The following is a 20993-nucleotide window of genomic DNA, read 5'->3' as shown; positions in this document are numbered from 1 at the left end:
TTGCATGTAAGTCTACTGGCAAAGAAGGAAGCTAAGGAGCACAAGAAGTGCCAGAAAATGGGTTGGGAGGGGGGAGTCCATGGCCTACAGCAACACCGACAACTCCTTTGGAGACAACAACTTGCTGGGCACCTTCATGTTGAAGAAGGCCCTGGAGGATCTGGGAGGAGAACCGGTTGGAGCTGCAAAAGATCAAACAGCTGGCTGCAGCTAGAGCAGGAATGGGAGAAAGCCCTGCAGGAGCAGGAGCTGGTGATGCTGCAACAGGAGAAGGAAGCAGAACACTTTAAGACCAGGGAAGAGGAGGACAGCTTCCACTTGCAGCAGACCAAGTTTGCTCCAAGATCCGAATCCGAGATGGGCAGGCCAACCCATGGACCTGCTGGCCAAGTACATCAGTGCAGAGTATGACTTTGACCTGGCGGTGGAGATGAACAAACCCTATGCCTTCCTCAACGGCCTGACGGTGAAACATGGCGTATCTGTTAGAGGACATCCCAGTATCCATGGAACTGGAGCAAGGCAAGAACCTGGAATACTTGCAGGACGTGACAACCATCATAGAAATGAGATCACCAAGCTCCGCAGGCTGGAGGCCTCTGGCAAGGGCCTAGACAAGTGTCGTGAGGCGGTCAACGCCTTGGTCAGCTCCAATGTGCAGTCGGTATTCAAGGGAAAGACTTATAACCAGCTGCAGGGCATCAAGGGCAAGATTCGGGCCTGCGGCAGCCACCTTTAAATAAGCTACTGGGAGAACCTGCTGCAGCAATTATTTGCACACATGGCCAGGGCCAGGCTCCATGAGTACCACCAAGGTGTTCTTAGACAGAAACTGTTCCAACTGAAGCAGGAAATGGGTGTGGCAAGAGAGCCTCTCTTCCCCATCCTCAAGCCAGAGCCCAAGGCCACCCACAGCCCTGAACATGAGGAGAGCCCCTCATCCCAGCCCAGGGACTTCAGTTAACACAGGGGACCCTAGGAGGCCACAGCACCAGCAGAGGCAGAGGGGAGGGTGGGGGTGGAGCACTGGCGAGGCAGCACTGATGAGGAGGACCTGATCCAGCAAAGTCTGTCCAATTACACCGCATTGTCTGAGAGATCTTGGGGGTTCAAGTTAATTGAGACTGCTGGTCCTCCTCCAGGGTTTCCCTCCTCCTCAGCTTCTTTCAGCCTTTCTGTAATTCAACAACAGGGATTAGCAGCTTCTGTCCATTGGTGGGGTGCAAAATCTGCATCTGACTCTTACAGCTTCTTGTTGGGTCTTCCGGAGGGCAGTCATGCTAGGTCTCTTTTTGTGAGCTCTCCATAGCCTCAGTAATAGTGACATGCCTTGGGACCTCACCTTGAGCTGGATTCCATGAGCTGTATTTTGGGCCTGTCTCTGGACCTTCTTTTCCTTAGGCTCCACTCAATTTCCATCCCTACAGTTCTTTCAGACAGGAACAATTATGGGCCAGAGATGTGACTGTGGGATGGCAACCCTCTCCCTTACTTGATGTCCTGTCTTCCTGATGGAGATGGGCACTTTAAGTTCCCTCTACCTATTGTCTGGCATTATATCTAAGGTCCCTCCCTTTGAGTCCTAAGAGTCTCTCACCTCCCAAGTCTCTTGTGCATTCTGGATGGTCCTCACAACCTCTTTTCTCTCTAGGTTGTCTGTTTCCATTCTTTCTGCAGGCCCTCAGTGCTTCAGACCTTTTCCCTCAACCAATAGAAGATCAGGTTTCGTGTTCCCCACCTCCTTCCACTTTTCCTCCCAGGTCCCTTCTACCCTCTCCACTTGTGATTGCTTTCTTCTCCTTCCCAAGTGGGTCTAAAGCATCCTCATTTGGGCCCTTCAGCTTGTTGACCTTTTTGAGTTCTATAGACTGTGTCTTTGGTATTCTGTACTTATTTTTATTTATTTTTTTTATTTTTTAGCTAATATCCACTTATTAGTGAGTACATATTATATATGTCATTTTGGGTCTGAGTTACCTCACTCAGAATATTTTCTAGTCCCATCCATTTGCCTACAAAACTGAGGAAGTCCTCATTCTTAATAGCTGAGTAATATTCCATTGTGTAAATGATCTACATTTTCTGTATCTATTCTTTTATTGTAGGACTTCTCCATTGTTTCCAGGTTCTGGCTATCACAAATAAGACCACTGTGAACATAGTGGAACATGTGCTCCTGTGGCATGCTGGGGCATCTTTTGGGTATATTCCCAAGAGTGGTATTGCTAAGTCTTCAGCAGATCTATTACCAATTTTCTGAGGAACCTCCAGATTGATTTTCAGAGTGGTTGTACCAGTTTGCAATCTCACCAGCAAGGTTGGGGTGTTCCTCTTTCTCTACATCCTCTCCAACATGTGTTGTCACCTGAGATTCTGATGTTAGCCATTCTGACTGGTGTAAGGTGGAATCTCAGGGTCGTTTTGATTTGCATTTCTCTGATCACTAAGGACCTTGAGCATTTATTTAGGTGCTTCTCAGACATTTGAGATTCCTCAGTTGTGAATTCTTGGTTTAGTTCTATACCCTATTTTTTGATTGGGTTGTTTGGTTTTTAGGTGGTTAGCTTCTTAAGTTATTTTGGATGTTAGCCCTCTATCAGATGTGGGGTTAGTGAAGATTTTTTCCCCAATCTGTAGGTTGCAGATTAGTCCTATTAGCTAAGTCCTTTGCCTTACAGAAGCTTCCCAGTTTCATGAGGTCCCATTTATCAATTCTTGATCTTAGAGCATGAGCCATTGGAGTTCTGTTTAGGAAATCCCCACCCTGTGCCAATGAGTTCAAGGCTCTTCACACTTTCTCTTCTATTAGATCATTGTATCTGTTTTTATGTTGCGGTCCTTGATCCATTTGGACTTGAGCTTTGTGCAAGGTGACAAATATGGATCTATTTTCATATTTCTACATACAGACAGCCAGTTAGACCTGCACCATTTATTGAAGATTCTTTTTTCCATTTTATATTTTTGGCTTCTTTGACAAAGATCAGGTATCTGTACATTTTTGGCTTTATTTCTGGATCTTCAATTCTATTCCATTAATCAATGTGTCTGTCTATATACCGGTACCATGAAGTTTTTATCACTATTTCTTTGTAGTAAAGCTGGAGGTCATGGATGGTGATTCCCTCAGCCATTCTTTTATTGTTAAGAATTGTCACTATTCTGTTTTTGTTTGTTTGTTTTGCTTTTCCAGATGAATTTAAGAACTGCTCTTTCCATGTCTTTGAAGAAATGTGTTGAGATTTTGATGGGGATTGCATTGAATCTGTAGATTGCTTTTGGCAGAATGGCCACTTTTAGTATATTAATTCTGCCAATCCATGAGCATGGGAGATCTCTCCATTTCTGAGATCTTCTGTGATTTCTTTTTTGAGAGATTTGAGGTTATTATCATACAGGTCTTTCACTTGTTTGGTTAGAGTTACCCCAAGATATTTTATATTATTTGTGGCTATTGTTAAGGGAATTGTTTTTCTAATTTCTTTCTCAGCCTGTTTATCCTTTGCATAAAAGAAGGCTACTGATTTATTTGAGTTAATCTTATATCCCACCACTTTGCTGAAGTTGTTTATCACCTGGAGAGTTTCTCTGGTAGAATTTTTGGGGTCATTTATGTATACTATCATATCATCTGCAAACAGTGATACTTTTATTTCTTCTTTGCCAATTTTTATCCCCTTAGTCTCGTTTTGTTGTCTTAATGTTCTACCTAGTATTTTGAGTACTATATTGAATAGCTATGGGGAGAGTGGGCATCCTTGTCTTGTCCCTGATTTTAGTGGGATTGCTTCAAGCATATCTTCATTTAATTTGATATTGGCTGTTGGTTTGCTGTAAATTGCTTTTAGTATGTTTAGGTATGGGCCTTAAATTCCTGATCTCTCCAATACTTCTGACATAAAGGAGAATTATATTTTGTCAGATGCTTTTTCTTCATCTAAGGAGATGATTATGTAATTTTTTCTTTGAGTTTGTTTATATAGTGGATTATGTTAATGGGTTTTGTATATTGGACCAACCTTACATCACTGGGATGAAGCCTACTTGATCGTGGTGAATGATGGATTTGGTGTGTTCTTGGATTCAGTTTGCAAGAATTTTATTAAATATCATTGCATAGATATTCATAAATGAGATTGGTCTGAAGTTCTATTTCTTTGGTTGGGTCCTTGTGTGGTTTAGGGATCAGAGTAATTGTGTCTTCATAGAATGAATTAGTGTTCCTTCTGTTTCTGTTTTATGGAATAGTTTGAGGAATATTGGGATCAGATCTTCTTTGAAGGTCTGGTAGAACTCTGCACTAAATTCATCTGGCCCTGGACTATTTTTGGTTGGGAAGTTTTTAATGACTTCTATTTCCTTATCGGATTTGGGCCTGTTTAGATAGTTTGCCTGCTCTTGATTTAACTTTGGTATGTGGTATCTGTCTAGAAAACCATCCATTTCACCTAAATTTTTCAGTTTTGTTGAGTATTGGGTTTTGAAGTAGGATCTGATGATTGCTTGAATTTTCTCCATTTCTGTTGTTATGCCTCTCTCTTCATTTCTGATTTTGTTAATTGACACTGCCTCTGGCCCTTTAGTTAATTTGGCTTGGGGTTTATCTATCTTTTTGATTCTCTTATAAAACAGCTTTTGGTCTTGTTGATTCTTTGTATGTTCTCTTTGTTTCTATTTGGTTGATTTTGCCCCTGAGTTTAACTATTTCCTGCAATCTACTCTTCTTGTGTATGTTTGCTTCTTTTTGTTCTAGAGCTCTCAGGAGTGCTCTTAAGTTGTTAGTGTAAGATCTCTCCAGTTTCTTTACCAGGGCACTTAGTGCTGTGAATTTTCCTCTTAGCACTGATTTCATTGTGTCCCATTGGTTTGGGCATGAAGTGTCAGCATTTTCATAAATTCCAGGAAGTCTTTAATCCATTTCTTTCTTTCTTCCCTGAACAAGTTATCACTGAGTAGAGAGTTGTTCAGTTTCCACGTGTATGTGGGTGTTCTGTTGTTTGTGCTACTACTGAAGAACAGCCTTGAGCCATGGTGATCAGATAGGATGTACTCAATCGCTTTTTAAAAATTTTTTTCCAAGAAAAGATTTTTTTTTTTTTTTTGCAAACAGTGGAAGAAGTGATATGACCTTTTTAGATTCTGTACTGATTGACCTTCATTAAAAATGTCAAGCTGTGCATTCAAATATTTAAATAACAGAGAATCTTGCAGTAACTAGACATAAAAGTGTTGAAAGTTAAGATAAAAGGAAAATATAGACCTTCAAGTACAAAACAATACATTCACAAAGTACTGAAAATAAAGCAATAAAATTAAGAATAAGCATGCTATAGTGGACTGAAATTTCTATTCATTTATCACAAAACTTGTGTAATAAAGACGTAAAAGCCTAATGTTTCATTAACAAATAATTTTGATTACACGTTCTCAAATGATTCAATCTCTCTTTTTTAAAAGCTAGTGATTAAGACAATGTTTAATTTCTATGTGTATGTATAAGTATGTGTTCCTGTGTGTGTGTGTGTTCATGAGAGAGAGGGAGAAGGGGGATATGTAGGTATGTGTTCCTTTGGGTGGAGCTTGAGCACTATGGTATGGGTATGGAGACCAGAGGACAATCTCAGTTATCATCCTTAACCAAACCATCCTTATCATTTGAGACAGAGTTTCTCATTAGCCTGAAGCTCACTGGTTACTGTAGGCTTGAAGGTGAGTTCCTTCATTCCTGACTCCTTACTACTGCTACTGCCCTTGTGTACCATTAAGTCTGGAATGTGTACATAGCTTATAGAAATCTAACTCCAGTCTTCATTATTGTCTGAACTACCTGTATTTTGAAAACTGATCAGCACAAATTTGAAATAAAATTGTATTCTATTTGCAAATTGTCATATTATAAATGTATTATGAATACACTGACCAAATTATGAACATTATTAAGATTTTAATGTGAAAAATGTACTTATCCTTTGGAAATATATGCACTGAATACATCTGACTTTGTGTCAATTTTATTTCTTATTGCTGCTTATCTGATAAGGTGTCTTTCCTTAAGTTGTAAGCCACTTTCAAGTTATACATATATTTTAGATCTTTCTTCATCTACATGAAAAAGAGGCATCATAAATCTCTTAAACATGAAAGTAGCTGGCTGTGGAATTGCAAAGAAGAATCTCCTCTTATTCGGTAGTATAATCCCCATAGGAGCATGTGCTCCAGGACTAATTATAGCAGAATTGTTAATAGGTATGTATGCTAAAAAACAAAAGATAACATTTGAAATGTAAATAAGGAAAATGTCTAATAAAAAATAAAGGACAACACTTAATTGTTGGTTTAAAGTTTCAGAGGCCTTAAATACACAGTGGGCAAACAAACAAGTTGTGACCTCAGAAATGAAATATTAAAATAAAAATGAAAATGTATGTTTTAATGCATATATGAATATATGGTATGTTTAACCCACTACACATACACCCCAATGCAAATCTTATTCTCTAAAGCCTAAGAGAGTTTCATAAAATAAAGCAATATGCAAAGTATAGCCAATTTCAACACCTATGAACATAATGCAATATTCATGTTTTAATTTGTTACCTTTTTATTTTAAAATATCCATACAAGAAACAATTATTTATATGCTTGGTTGCCCACTGCTGTATTTAATAATCTTTAGATAATTAGGAGTTTAATAGATTTATGTTTCATAGAAATATCACATGATATTGATTTTTTTTTACTATGGAATTATTTATCATCTATTTTGTATTTCAATTATTTTCAATTTGTAGCATAATTTTAAAAATGCAAGTACTTAATATCCATTAAAGTAGGACAAATGGTTGGAGTGGGGGTGATAGGTGGTTTAAAGATGCTTGGTCTTGTTGCAATAGGTGTGACCTTGTTGGGAGAGGCATGTCACTGTATAGGTGGGCTTTGAGGGCTCTTAGTGCTCAAGCTCCACCCAGTACAGAAGAATCAGTCTTCTCCTGGCTGCCTTCTGCTCAAGATGTAGAGCTCTAAGCTCCTTCTTCAGCACTTTATCAGCCTAGATGCTACCTTCTCCCCTCCATGATGATTATGGACTTAGCCTCTGAAACTGTAAGCCAACAATTAAGTGTTGTCCTTTATAAAAGTTGCCTTGGTCATGGTGTCTGTTCACATCAATAAAACCCTAAGACATCAGGTATGGAAGAAGGGATGGGTATAGGTGGAGTTAAGAAGGAGTAAATGTGACAAAATCACATTGTATTAAATTCTGAAAGAATTAATAAAAACACCTCATTAATTAAATTACTGTCATTGAGTTTTAGAGATAAAGTCCTGTCAAAGATATAGTATTCCTTTTTCTAACACATTTTAATAGTTAAGGTAAGTGATGTTTTATCAACCAAAAAATATAAGTAAGTATAATTATAAAGTAACATATATGAAATATACAAATGAAATTCCTAAAAGCAATACTTTCATTATGCTCATATTATCACTGATGTCAAACACACACACACACACACACACACACACACTCATACACACACACACACATACTCATATATACACACACAGTGCTAAATTAGGATGTAGCAAATATAAATGATTTTAAGGAGCAATGTAATATTTCTATGTAGCCAGTATATTTAATATTCATGTGTATTAAAAGTCTTCAGATATATAAACAAAATTTAAGTGTAAAATGAAATTTCAAATAAACAAGATATAGAATAAATCACCATTAGTTTTATAAATTACTATTTTTTCTACTTTAAAAAATACGTCAAAAGTATATTCTCACATTCTCATTCTCACACATAACGTTACAAAATAAAAAGAGATTGTCATAAAGATATTAAAAGAAAATAGATGGTAGGTATTGAGCTTTAAACTAGATTTGGTCATGGCAATTAAGTTTCTCATTTTATTTTAAATGTACTTGGAATGTGTTTTCTTTCATTTTAATGGATGCTATTGAACTATTTATTGAAAACCTCTTCATAATCCTCCAAATTATTTTTTTCACAATTGAGCCAATTTTGTATGACAAGTATATTGCTTATTCTAGTGCATTTAATTTCTAGCTTCACTCTTAATCTATAGCAGAATGGTTTTTAGAGATGAAAAGGTGCAGTGGAAAGGCTCTCATTAGAAGCAAAGCAGGATTATGGGATGGATCCCTGGGTGGGATAGTCTCTGGATTGTCTATCTTTTCATCTTAGCTCCAAACTTTGTCTCTGTAACTCCTTTCATGGGTATTTTGTTCCCTATTCTAAGGAGGAAATGAAGTATCCATCCATTGGTCTTCCCTCTTCTTGATTTTCTTGTGTTTTGCAAATTGTATCTTGGGTGTTCTATGTTTCTGGCCTAATATCCACTTATCAGTGAGTGCATATCTAATGACTTCTTTTGTGATTGGAAAGTACCCAAGGAGCTGAAGGGGTCTGCAACCCTACAGGTGGAACAACAATATGAATTAACCAGTACCCCCAGAGCTCGTATCTCTAGCTGCACATGAAGCAGAAGATGGCCAAGTTGGCCATCACTGGGAAGAGAGGCCCCTTGGTATTGCAAACTTTATATGCCCCAGTACAAGGGAATGCTAGGGCCAAAAAGCAGGAGTGGGTGGGTAGGGGAGCAGGGCAGAGGGAGGGTATAGGGAACTTTTGGGATAGCATTTGAAATGTATATAAAGAAAATGTCTAATAATAAATAAAAAAATAGGAAAAAAAAGCAAAGCAGGAGCAATATGTTCACAATTACATCTTGCTGTATAGTGAGTCATTCACCTGTTTTACATCACTGCCACAAAAACACTGCTTAAAAAGAAACAATTCATTCATGAGGAGGGACAATCCATCTCAGTGGGGAAGGGATGGTGGTTGGAGGCTGAAGCTATGGATCACAATGAGCATCTTGAGTAAGAAAGGAAGAGGAGATAAATTCTGGTTCTCAGCTGGCACTTTCCTTTCTCGCTTTATATTTAGAATTTTGTATACTCTAGATATTAAACATAACCAGAGAAAGAAAACGATTAGTCAAACTCACAGATACAAGCATCTTAATGAAAATATAACACGTCACTTGTATCTTTGCTGTGGCTGTACATCCACAGCAAATCTGAGTGACAAGTCCTTGGTTTGGTTATCTAAATATTTCAAAATAATTTTCTTCAAGAAGCATACTAGCATACACCAAAAGAATATTCCAAAAACTCTAAAGAGATATTTAATTTGACATCTTATCATTATGTTAATGTATCCAGCAGAACAGACAGTATAACATAAAAACACTGACCCTCTTCACCTCGGCGAAGACCATGAAATTCAATTTGCAACTTCATTTGCATTTATTCCGGGAGGTACACTTCAGTTGTTTGGAAATAACAAGAATTAAAGAAAGCTATACAGAAAATATTGTTCCTTGTGAAAGCTGAACAGCTTTGAGGCTAGCAAAGCTGAAATAGCAAACCTGAACATGCAGCATTAGAATAAAAAGAAAGAAAAGAGAAATCAAAACAAAACGAAGAAGGAAGAAGGAAGTACAGTTACCTAGTTTGATCAACATAATACTAAAATATTAACAATAATCTGTGTAATTAGAAACAATGCTTGTATGTTTATTGTATTTACATGATGATGTACTCTCTATTCTTCTGTGGATTCCTTCAACAATTTTATTTGTGCTATAGGTATTTGTCTCATTGCATGATGACCCATGGATAAAAATAAGCGCACTTGGTTAAGAGCATATTATAATGAAATCACATTTGTTTTGCCAAAAACACATTTTAAATTTTTTGAAAGTTTTATTTATATATATATAAACATATATATATATATATATATATATATACATATAATTTAAAAAACTATTTTCTTTCAGGCTAACAATATGGTTTGGTGGGTAAAGATGATTGCCACCAAGCCTGGTAACCTGATTTAAATCCTGAGAACCCACAAAACAGAGAACCCATAAATAGTATCTGGCATGCTTTCTTCTTTCAAAAGATGCACTGTCTCACACACACACACACACACACACACACACACACACACACATTCTCATATACACATGCACACACACAGACAAAGATACAGACACACATATACACATGAAGACACTCACATAGAAACACACAGACACACAAACACACATGTAGAAACACACATAACCACACATGCACGTGTATACACATACACACATTAAACACATGAATAAGTAAATATGTAAAGAAGGTTTATTATAAAAGAGTATTTACTTTCAACTTATGTTGGTAACATATTTTCAGTTTCTTGCAAACAATAAGCCCTTTTTTTCATCCAACTAATCAGTTTTGGTTTTGAGTACATCTACAGGATTTATTCTGCAGGCACTTGTCACGTTTCTAAAAAGTTTCCAGGATGATCTCTTCAGGTAACAATAATAATGTCCTGACTTCAAAACATTACAGTCATCTGTTTTCTCTTGATTTACTCTTTATCATTTCTTTATCTTTCCTTGTATTATTGTTGGGATTTTCCAAGGGACTTTTAAAATCCTATTTTTTTATTTACTTATCTGAGTGCTCATTGATTTTTTTCTTAGAGTTATTATGATTATTTCTTTCATACTTAATATGGACATTGGATTACTGTTTGTGGAAATCAAAGATTAATAATTTCAGGGCTGGAGATATGGCTCAGTGGTCAAGAACACTTACTGAACTTTAAAAGAACTAAATTCTGTTTCTCACAACTCTATTGGGCAGTTTACAATTGTTGGGATCAAAAAAAGGGGGGCCCTGGGGAGGCCTTGGGGAAGGAAGAAGGGGAAGGAAAATGGGCCAAACATCAGGCCAAAGTTCCTGGGCTCTGGGCATGCAGACACAGGCAGAGCTGCAGGATACTTTTCCACTTGGCCCCCAGGTGAGCATGCCTGACCCACGCAGGGGGGTGGGGGGGATGAAAAAGGGGCAGCCTCTGACCGGGGACCCCAGAGATACCTTGCTAAAATCCCAGGGTTGTAGGAGAGAGGGAATAGGGGAAGAAGTTCCCAACACTTACCAGAGTGTGCAGCTGATCTTGATGGAGAAGAGACTCTCTATGGTTTAAGAGCTTTATTAGAGAAATGTAGGGGGAAAGAGAGAAGGGAGCTGGGGAGAGGAAAGGCTAGAGAGAGAGAGGAGAGAGAGAGGAGAGGAGAAGACAAAGAGAGAGGGAAGAGGAAAGAGAAGTGAGAGGTAAAGGAACAAAGGAGTGAGAGTAAGAGAGTGGGGGCCTAAGAGCCCCTTTTATGTACTTCACTGTTGCTAGGTAACTGGGGAGGAGTTTAGCCTGAAGGTCAGAAGCTTGGGCCATTGTTTACATGACTACTGACCAGGCTTCTCTTGTGGGGGCTGTGGGAGGTGGTAAGTTAGGCAGGGGCCAGAGTTCCAGAAGCATGAGGGAATGCCTACCATGTCATGAAGATGAATTATGACCATCGGGGTTCAGATCTCAGCTCGACTGGAGACCAGCCTGCAATTCCCCACATACAATCACATTTAACTCTAGCTCCAGGTATTCTGATGCCTTCATCTGCCCTCTACTGGCACTCATATAAGTATTACACGCACACACACACGCACACGCACATACACACACCACACAAGCATGAACATCCTATTACTGAAAATTGCTTAGTGTTTTCCTATAATCTAATCTATCCATTTTACTTGATGTCCTTATTCACTTTTTGCTCTTGACCATCTTAAAGGGAATACAATGTATGATCTAATTCTTTACTCTCATCCTTTGAGAAATAATTGGCTTGAGCTGAGGGACCCCCCCCCCAAATGTTTGAGAAGGACCAACATCTCCTAAGATCACTTGGTGACTGTTTTTCTACAAGAGCCACCATGGTTCTTTCTGGTTCATTTGACAGCATTGTCATACCTTTAAGTACCATGTATTTAGCTGTGATATCTATTGATGCAAATTTTAGGAGTATCATATTTGCAACCTGTTGAAGTTCCTGGATATATGGACTTTATACTTATTCTTACATTGAGATGTTTTTCGTGATTGTATCTCTCCAATTTCCTTATCATGCTTTTTGCCTCATCTGGAAGTTGAGTTAAACAAATATTGAAGCTCCTACTACCCCAGAGGTTTCTTAGATTCACAGTTTTATCTATCTATCTATCTATCTATCTATCTATCTATCTATCTATCTATCTATCTATCTATCTATTCATTCATTTATTGATGTTATATTTAGATCATTTATCCCCCCCTTTTTCCTCCCTCCAAATACCCATATCTCTCCTTGTTCTTTTTCAAATTTGTGGTCCTCTCTTTATTAGTTATTGCTATATATATGTAAAATAATAAAATATAATACATACATGTTTGTATTACATATTCCTTAGTAAATATGTATAACCTGCTTGATCTATATAATGGTACCCTGTATGTTTCTTCATGATGGAAGTCTCAGCAATGTAACTGTCTCAACATAACCTTAAATATGAATCACAACAGTAGACATGCTAAGGAGGGTGAAAATCCCAGGAGGCCTCAACTTTACTCAAAACAACTATAGACAACTAAGGATTGCCTAGAGCTAGAGAAATAGTCTTCCCTAGGGGAGACTACACTGTTTATCCATTTTAATTCTTTAATAATTATTATTGAATAGTTCAATTTTCAATTTACTATTAAACATAGCTTATTTTTTTTCTCCTGAAATCTTAAAGCTTTTGTGTTTGTTTCAAGATAATGTGTAACTTCTCACTGAAAAGGAACCATTTAGGATGAAAATTGTTTCACCCTTGATGACTGTTCCTCCTCTAACTAATCTCAGTGTTGTAGGAGTGGTTTTCAAATGAACCTTCTGGCTTTGCTGATATTTTATACGGTGCTTAATGTTTTGAATGATCTGGTTATGAAGGTGGGGTGGAGGATTGTTCACATGTTCTCAACATTTGCAAAGAGGTTAGTTCATATTTATCTCAAAAGGCAGGGTGTCCTTTCATAGACTGTTGTTACAGTGGATTTAATTTGATTCCAGTATCTGTGTGGGATTATTACCTTCTAGTGAGCTTCAAATCTTACTACTGGTTACTGTTCTTGCTCTCTAAGGAGGCAATACTAGCTGCAAGCTAAAATAGTCTTTATCTCCAGGTCCCTCCCAGAATCATTGATTCTCAAGATAAAAGTCCTCCTCTTGGGACATTACACACATCTGTGGGATGGAAGGGTATCCTGAGATACAGGTTCTTGCTCAGGTGAACTCTCCTTTGCCCTTGAATGGAAGGTGAGGATTTCTTTTGTGACAGGCCAGAATTATATCATCCCTGCTTACAATCAGGAAAGTGCTCAGACAACTGTCACCCTGCTCTTTGTGTAGGCTCACTGGGTTTGTCATCAGATCAGCTGTTCAGTCTCCTTAAAAAAAAGCCACTTTGATCTTATTCTATTTCTAGGTCAAAAGTCAGTGAATTCCAGAACTGAATGATCTTCTTTCAATAGTCACTGTAATGGAAGAATAAATTTGAAAACAAATTGCCAGTAACCTGCCCCTGGTTTTTGGATTCTGAGTCAATATGCCTTCACTCTTCCTCTCAATGTGCTTCACCTTTGGTGTTCACATAAATTATTTATAGGAATTATTATTTTGAGAAATGAGGAAATAGAGTAGAGAGTCCCTGTATTTTTGGTGGTACAAAAGAAGCATTGTAGAGGTACTCTGAAATCTCATCTTTCTTTTTTCTCTTTCTTTGTTTGGATTTTCCAATGTTTTTATAACTTGTTTTGTTCATGTTTCACCTCTGAACTCCTCTCAGATCCTGGCATCTCCCAACCCACCCATGCTTATGCTAGTCTCTCTCTCTCCTCTTTCTATCTCTCAAAATAAAACTATAAAGACAAAAGTGAAAATCATAACAAACAAAACAAATAAGATAGAAAATACCATAACAAAATGAAATAGAAAACCAGATCGTGGAAACAGAAACTAAACAGGGACACACTGAAACTAACAGAAGTTATGAAACAAATGGACTTAACAGATATCTACAGAACATTTTATCCTAAAACAAAAGGATATACTTTCTTCTCAGCATCTCATGGTACCTTCTACAAAATTGACCATATAATTCGTCACAAAACAGACCTCAACAGATACAAAAATATTGAAATTGTCCCATGCATCCTATCAGACCATCATGGACTAAGGCTGATCTTCAATAACAAATTAAATAATGGAGAGCCAACATTCACGTGGAAAATGAACAACAGTCTTCTCAATGATACCTTGGTCAAGAAAGGAATAAAGATAGAAATTAAAGACTTTTTAGAGTTTAATGAAAATGAAGCCACAACATACCCAAACTTATGGGACACAATGAAAGCATTTCTAAGAGGGAAACTCATAGCTCTGAGTGCCTCCAAAAAGAAACTGGAGAGAGCACACACTAGCAGCTTGACAACACACCTAAAAGCTCTACAACAAAAGGAAACAAATTCACCCAAGAGGAGTAGACAGCAGGAAATAATCAAACTCAGGGGCAAAATCAACCAAGTGGAAACAAGAAGAACTATTCAAAGAATCAACCAATCGAGGAGCTGGTTCTTTGAGAAAATCAACAAGATAGATAAACCTTTAGCCAGACTCACTAGAGGGCACAGGGACAGCATTCTAATTAACAAAATCAGAGATGAAAAGGGAGACATAACAACAGATCCTGAAGAAATCCAAAACACCATCAGATCCTTCTATAAAAGGCTATACTCAACAAAACTGGAAAACCTGGATGAAATGGACAAGTTTCTAGACAGATACCAGGTACCAAAGTTAAATCAGGATCAAGTTAATGATCTAAACAGTCCCATATCCCCTAAAGAAATAGAAGCAGTCATTAATAGTCTCCCAACCAATAAAAGCCCAGGACCAGATGGCATTAGTGCAGAGTTCTATCAGACCTTCAATGAAAATCTAATTCCAGTTCTGCACAAACTATTCCACAAAATAGAAGTAGAAGGTACTCTACACAACTCATTCTATGAAGCCACAATTACTCTGATACCTAAACCACAGAAAGATCCAACAAAGATAGAGAACTTCAGACCAATTTCCCTTATGAATATCAATGCAAAAATACTCAATAAAATTCTTGTTAATGGAATCCAAGAACACATTAAAACAATCATCCATCCTGACCAAGTAGGTTTTATTCCAGGGATGCAGAGATGGTTTAATATATGGAAATCCATCAACGTAATCCATTATATAAACAAACTCAGAAATAGAAAACCAAAATAAAAATGGAGTTTGTTGAGTTCTGTGGACTGTATTTTGGTATATATATATATATATATATATATATATATATATATGTGTGTGTGTGTGTGTGTGTGTGTGTGTGTGTATGGCTAATATCCATGTATTAAGCTGAGGTGCCCAAGTGTGCAGAGAGGGACCTGGGAGGGATAGTGGACTGAGGTCTGGCGGTTGGAGGAGAGGGGAACCTGATCTGATATTGAGTGAGGGAAAGCGACTGAAGCCCTGTAGGCTAGCAGAGAGAATGGAAACAGGCAACCAACAAGAAGGTTGGAGTTGGAGGGACCCACCAGAATGCACCAGAGACCAGGGAGGTGAGAGACTCCCAGGTCTCAAAGGGAGGGACCTTAAATGAAATGCCCAACAGTAGGGACAGGGAACTTATAGAGCCCACCTCCATCAGGAAGACAGGACATCAAGTGAGGGATACAGCCACAACTCTGACCCATAATTGTTCCTGTCTGAAAGAATTAAAGGGATGGAAATGGAAGGGAGCCTTAGGAAAAGAAGGTCCAATGACAGAGCCAAAGTGGGATCCAGCTCAAGGGGAGGTCTCAGGGTCTGACACTATTTCTGGGGCTGTAGAGTGCTCACAAAAAGGGACCTAGCATGATCACACTCCAGAAGACCCAACAAGCAGCTGAAAGAGTCAGATGCAGATATTTTCACCCAACCAATGAATGGATGCTGCTGAACCCTGTGGTTGAATTAGGGAAAAGCTGGAGTAGGCTGAGGAGGAGGGAAACCCTGTAGGAGGAACAGCAGTCTCAATTAACCTGGACCCCCAAGATCTCTCAGACACTGGATTACCAAAAAGGTGGCATATACCAACTAATATGAGGCCCATGCAACAGAGGACTGCCAGGTCTGTGTTCGTTCAGTCAGAGAAGATGCACCTAACCCTCAAGAGACTGGAGGCCCCAGGGAGCTTGGAGGTTGGGGTGTAGGGTGTGGGGTGAAGGGCTGGGAACATCTTTGTGGAGATAGGGGGTGGGGTGCATATTATAGTTAAACTTACAAAAATTATTAACATTTTCTTTATCGTGAGTGTCTCTTAACTAATATTGAAAGAACCTCTATAATTCATAATACTCTATTTGAATACTCATAAATTCAGATATTAAATTCATAATACTCTATACATACTTAATTCATTGAGGTACAAGAAGGTTAAAACTGTCTTTGCCTGAAGAGAGACCAATGCACATTGATCTTGTTTCCAGTCTCTTATGTTTTTCTGGTTATATTTTTACAGCAAAACCTATATGTGAAATTTTTTGAACATATATGAGTATTCCATATTGAAAATTTGGCAAAAGCAATCTCTACACATTTTGTTTGAAACATTTGGATAGACTGAAAAGCAAGAACTGTTGGGGATTTTTTGTCTGCTATGTTTTATGTATATTTTTAATTCTTATAATAAATGTGAAATACAATGACTTACTTCACAGTCCTTCATATTTATCTTACTACACCTAGCCTGAAAATGGGGAGTATGAAGACCAGTTTCTGAATTAAATATTTCTCTTCATTGAACTACTAACCAAAGAGTATGCATGGGCTGCTCATAGAAACCCCTACAAATTTAGAGCAGATGTGCAGCTTGATCTTCATGTGGGTTCTGTAACAACTGAAGCTGGGGCTATCTCTAACTCTGTTGCCTGCCAGTGTATCCCCTTTCTCTAACTGGACTGAATGGTTTTGGTCTTAGAGGAGAGGATGTGCTTAGTTAATCCTGTTGGAACTAGATATCCCAGCGCAGGGTGGGAAGTCCAATGGTGACTTCCCCTTCTCTTAGGAGAAGGGGAGGAGGCAGTTGGTTGAGAGATTGTAAGGGTGGGACTGGGAGGAGAGGAGGAAAGGAGCAGCGATCAAGATGTAAAGTGAATAAATAATTGAAGATAGATGCTTCTCTCTCCTCTTAGAATTGGAAAGATCATTAATTTTTGAATCAACTGTTTTTAAATGTATTCAAATTTCTGATGAGCAGATGCACTCTGCCTTTGAAACACAGCTTATTAGTTGTTGTCCGTTTTAGAGCACCCTGCTTCTGCTCTATAACCATGACCTTGTATGCCTACCAAGGTGTGCTTGTTCCTGAACCTGGGCCTAAAAATTACATCTTTTACTGTCATTAAATACATTTACTAAACACTTTCAAAATGATCCATGTGTATATATTATTTTGCTGATATAAAAATAAAATTAATAGTATTAACCTTTATAAATTTAGTCAATAAAATTGGTATTAAATTAAATATTTGTCATGTAATATTAAAATATTGAGCAAACAGTGATATCTCTGTTAATCATCTGAAGAAAATGTACTTGTAAATAAGTTTTTCTGCTTCTTATGTGCCTTAAGTAATCAAGAAAATTGGGCATGAAGAATAAGCCATGACTGTAAATGTTTTGAACCTAAAGATAATATATTTTTGTTTTTCCTTATTCAAGATATTGTTTACCTATCCCTATTTACCTATTTACCTCAATCATATCCCAAAAGGTGTTTTGCTGATGTTTCCCACTCATTTTCACTGGCATTTCTGCTTAATAACTAAGAGCTACTTTTATATATGTAATATTTATTTTACATGTTTCTTTAGGATTTAATGAGCAGAGAATAAAATGACTATCTTAATTTGAAAATATATTTTACTTTTTACGCTTTCTATTCTTACCAGTAGAATAATATGTATTCCAAACCCAAAGAATTACTGCATCAAAAGTTATGTTTATAACATGTTTAATTGCCTAATGGACCCCTAATGTACAGAAATCCCAGGTCAATTTTTAGTGAGAATTGTTTATGAAACTGGAGAATATCTAATAGTAACTGGAGCACAGTCTTTGACCCCTCTTTTTCTGAGTATACTGATGCTTAGGATATTACTGAACCCCAGAGCAGCAAGACAGTATGTCTGATACAATCCTCTGCCACAAACCTCAACCTCAGTCCTAGTCTTTCTTTCCCTTCTCAATATTACCTTTGTGATCATCACAACCCGATGTATGTGTCATTCAACATGACTATTCCTCATCATATGTTTGCATTTGTGTTTATTAAAATGTTACCATAGTATGAATTTAAAAATCACATGTAAAGTAACTTTAATATGGTTGCTACAATCCCCAGTGTCGCTCTGGAATATCTACTAGGAACTCAGTTCTCTGAGCCTCGGCACATATCTTAATGACTCTTTCCCATGTTATGCTTGTTCTTTCTCTTGCCTATCAGCAGATCTTTCTTCCTCAGATCAAGGCTTAATTACAAAAAACAAACAAACAAACAAACAAAAAAAAAACAAAATCCAACCATATGCCATTTGTGAAAGTTCAACAACATTTTAAATTTAAGAAAAATAAGGTAAATATGATATCCGTCATCTAGCTACAAGACAGATGCTGAAATTACAGAGAGAAGGAGTGAGGCACTAGAGTTCGCACAGTTCAGGGCTTACTGGATAATAATTTTTCTCCTTTTCCTTTGCTGGTTTTAGTATCCTCAGAGGACCCAAACTTCACATATGATAGATAATGGCAGGTAAAACTTTCACAGCTGGAAAAGATTACTCTATAATTAGAAATGTGGATGGATTTTTAACACATAATATATAACAAAGAACTGGGAAAAGTATTAACTTACCATAAAGACAAATGGTTCCCCTCACTTTCCTAAATCTCTTGTTGAGCCTGTCCTTTACACTGCACTGGGAGTCTGAGGAGTTATTTCCTCACTCAGAGGATCCATCCTAGTCAGGTGAAGGATAACATCAGAATAAGCTCACTGGTCTGCTTTATCAGCCAAAGCCCTTCACAAGTCCTTTCTTTATTTCTCAGCTTTCCGGGCTTATCACGCTGTTTCAGATCAGCAATAAGAGAGATAAGGACAAAAAGAAACATACTCATCAGAACAGAAAGAAGCTGAAATAAGTCTGTTTTTCGCAATTCTCTAGGAACCCATAGAAAGTCTCCTGCCCTTACCCAGTGTTCTAGTCATTTTTCTTCATTTTCTCTCATCCGTATAAGGATATCATAGATTATAAACGTTATGTCAATATCCTTCAGCTCATTTTCTCTTAACTACCTCAAGCTACACAGGCATCATCCATGTATTCCACATTGGCTTACTTATCCTGGCAATATTTTGAAGGCTTAGTGTATAATAAACACTGTTTGAAACAAAGGAAAGGCTGAGGCTCAATACCAGGATTTCTTACCCTCATGGGCTTTAGTTGTAGGAAATGAAAAAGAATAACTGTCATGATTTGGAAATGAAACACTCAAACCACCTCTGTGGCAAATTAAAACAAAGCAGCAAGGTAACTGGGGTTTGTTATTGTCCTTACGAACTTCTTTCAATGCCAACATTTAAGTAGATGTTTTAACGATTTGGATTTCAATTCCTAAAAGAAAGATTACTCTTTGGGAAAGAGAAAGAAACGTACAGTGAATAGGTCTCCGGTTGTTCTCACACCTGGTAAGTATTCCAGATCATTGGCATGATTGAGAAAGAAAAGATGGAATCAAATTCAAGTGAGGGACCTGTTGTGAATATGGTTTATTGCTTGCGTTATGTTATTTGGGAATCCTGCACGTGAGAGCAGGTAAGATGTTAAAGGTCCCTGTCCCCAGCTGCTTCTGGTTGGTAAATATAGTTGCCAGTGGTCAATGGCTGGGCAGGGAGGGAGAGGCAGGACTTCAGTTTTTCTGAGCAAGGAAACCAATGGAAGAAGGATTGGGTGCTACCATTCTGGGGAAGCAGAAGGGCCAGGTTTGAGAGCTGCAGAAGAGAAAGCATACAATCATGTAGGAGTCAGGGAAGAGCAGGCCCAGGAGGTCCCAATAGCTGGGTCTAGGGTAGCAAAGATGGAATATAGATTTTAGTAAGTAATAATTCAGGACTATTGAAGGGGAGCCATTAGCAACATGGAAGTTTGACAGTGGCCCAATCATTGAGCTGTTTAAGGCATATTAAAATAGTAGGCTCTGTGTGTGTGTGTGTGTGTGTGTGTGTGTGTCTTTCATTGGAGAATCCAGAGTCTTGGGGTAGGGGGCAGCTACAGGGACATAGTTGGAGCTATGCAACACATGGTATGAAAAGTAAGCAGAGTGAATATCCTGAGTATCTCAGATTAGTAAAAGGAATGAGATAAGCAAGGTAAATTCTGTCTCTGTCTCTGTCTCTGTCTCTGTCTCTGTCTCTGTCTCTCTGTCTCTCTGTCTCTGTCTCTCTGTCTCTCTGTCTCTGTCTCTCTATCTCTATCTCTCTCTTTCTCTCTCTCTCTCTCTCTCTCTCTCTCTCTCTCTCTCTCTCTCTCTCTCTCTCTCTCTGTGTGTGTGTAGGGGTTTCATACTCTGAATTCCATTATACATAACCCTTTGATTGCCAGCTAATAAATCTGGTAGAGGAAGGAGAAACAGTGTTTAAGGGAGGGTAGCTGGAAGGGGATAGAGGGAAGAAAGCTGTGGGGGAAAGTGAGAGAATGGGGGCTGAGGGAATTAAGATCACACTAAATCTGGGATGGGGAAGCTCCCAGGTATCAGTCGGGGTGACTTTAGTTAAGACTCACAACAGTGGGGATATGGAACCTGAAGAGGCCACCTCCTGTAGCCCGGTAGGAACAGTGGTGGAATGTTAAGGACCCCAAAACACTCACAAAACTTTCAACCCCAAATTTATCCCATCTACAGGA

The 20993-nt window shown here is 38.1% G+C and overlaps 1 long non-coding RNA gene across 2 annotated transcripts in view; it reads right to left on the bottom strand.

Moving 5' to 3' along the window:
• Positions 1 to 11253, bottom strand: part of LOC110311047 (uncharacterized) — a 90158-nt gene extending 78905 nt beyond the window's left edge. For both annotated transcript variants that reach the window (XR_015045609.1, XR_015045610.1), the window contains exon 1: positions 11037 to 11253. This is a non-coding gene — a long non-coding RNA (uncharacterized LOC110311047). The remainder of the gene's footprint in view (positions 1 to 11036) is intronic.
• Positions 11254 to 20993: the final 9740 nt, after the last annotated feature.

Source organism: Mus caroli, unplaced genomic scaffold (assembly GCF_978045245.1).
Source record: "Mus caroli unplaced genomic scaffold, Mus_caroli_1 scaffold_16, whole genome shotgun sequence".
NCBI classification, from domain to species: domain Eukaryota; kingdom Metazoa; phylum Chordata; class Mammalia; order Rodentia; family Muridae; genus Mus; species Mus caroli.
The sequence above is the reverse complement of the archived record's forward strand: the minus strand, read 5'-3'. Positions and strand labels throughout refer to the sequence as shown.